This window comes from Equus quagga, chromosome 6 (genome assembly GCF_021613505.1).
Source record: "Equus quagga isolate Etosha38 chromosome 6, UCLA_HA_Equagga_1.0, whole genome shotgun sequence".
In the NCBI taxonomy this organism is placed as follows: Eukaryota; Metazoa; Chordata; class Mammalia; order Perissodactyla; family Equidae; genus Equus; species Equus quagga.
This window is the reverse complement of record NC_060272.1, coordinates 113350209-113351911: the sequence shown is the minus strand read 5'-3', so window position 1 is coordinate 113351911 and position 1703 is coordinate 113350209. Positions and strand designations below refer to the sequence as shown.

Here is a 1703-nt window from a genome sequence, read left to right as displayed (position 1 = left end):
AACTCCAAAGGAGTGGCGGGCTCCCAATTACTGGATCCCTCTAAATTTTTTAATTCTTGGTGTAGTTCACTCTGAGCCTCCAGCAACTTGTCAATTACAGTTTTGTTTCCCTACCTGGCATTGGTTATGGGGCTGTTTCTTCGCTGGTCAGCTATGGTTCTCTGTATTTGCCTGTCTGTCCAGTTCTTTAGTCAGTGGTTTGCTCTGTGTCCTCACTTCTCTTAAGGATCTAAGAAGAGATGTTGATTATCAGTTTGTTCAGCTTCTTGCTTGTTAGGCAGCTTGGCAACTTTCAAGCCTCTTGCAGCCTGGGTTCATAAACTTTTTAAATTATTAAATTTTATAAAAATATGTACTTAAGTAGCAATGAGGGCCAAAGAGGATCAAAACTCAGAACTTTCATCTTCTCCTTATTCAAATGTATTTTGAATACATTTGAGAGCTACATATATACTGAGAGGCGGGAAATGATTTGAAAGAAATTGAAGATAGTGGTCATAACATTTTCTTTCATGTTTTAGATGTAACACATTAGTATCAAAAGTTCAGAGTTGTGAATTTCTGAGAAATGTTCACAAAATAAGAGTCATGTACACACATACATAAGAAAAAGCAAATAGGGTAGAAATGTAAACATTGTCAAAATCTTACTTAAAAAAATATAAAAGCCTTTTATTTGGCAGTCTAAATTTCACATCTCTCTGGCCAGTTGGCGCAGCAAGCCCTGGTCCCCAGCCCTGAACCCCTCTCCATGCTGAAGACCCAAGACCAAGGCAGCAGGGAGCCAGGACACTTCCTGGCAGACACTCAGCTCTCAGCATCTCCCACTCCCCAATGCAAGCCAGCACCACACAAGCCTTCAGCCTCACCCATGCTTGCCCATGCCTGTAGATTTGTGCTGGGAGAAGATCCTTCTCCCCATCTCGCCCTCCTTTTGTGCACACAGCATGCTTTCCACCCCTCTCCCAGTGTCCCTCCCTCTTTCTTGTCTCCCCATTTGATCAGGAACCAGGAACCTGTTTGCAAGTGACACAATATTTCCTGTTCTGTATATACAACCACTCTTGCAGCCTTTGGTGTTTTGTTATTGTAGAGAAACACAGATTCTTTATACACTTGTAAGGTTTAGGCCAAACTCCAGCTCTCAATCTCTTATTCTCCCTGTGGCCACTGCACTGTTGCCTTGATGCCTCACGTCTCTTGCCCAGTTATGAAATGTATAATCTGACTAACTGCACAGGACAAAAAAAGGATTAAAAGTAACTCATGTTCTTAAATGCCAATGGAGATTGCTAAAGTAATGGCAGAGGAGAACTGAACCATTAAGACAGAAACTCTGTCTACAGCCAATTAAGCCGACCATGTCCTTTTCCCCATGGGGGTCCGGTGTGCAGTGGTTGCAATCAGCAGCCTCCTTGGTAGTGTATGCAGCCTGTCCCTTGTATAGGTTGCCCTAAGGGACCATGGAGATGGCCCTTTCCAGTGGACATTTCATATTGGATGCTATCGCCAATCTAGGCTCCAGAACTTTGGAAAGCCCCAGGACACAGTGGCTAGGGTCCACATTGGCCAGGGTCCACATTGGCCATGGTCCACATTGGCCAAGTCATTATGTCCATCCGCACCAAGCTGCACAACAACGAGCATGTGATTGAAGCCCTATGCAGGGCCAAGTTAAAGTTCCCTGGCTGCCAGAAGATCCA

At 44.3% G+C, this 1703-nt stretch overlaps 1 non-coding gene across 1 annotated transcript; it reads left to right on the top strand.

Annotated features, from left to right (window-relative positions):
• The first annotated feature begins 1340 nt into the window (after positions 1-1340).
• Positions 1341-1475, top strand: LOC124241431 (small nucleolar RNA SNORA70). Its single transcript, XR_006889209.1, has one exon. It is a non-coding gene; the product is annotated as a small nucleolar RNA SNORA70 (small nucleolar RNA).
• Positions 1476-1703: the final 228 nt, after the last annotated feature.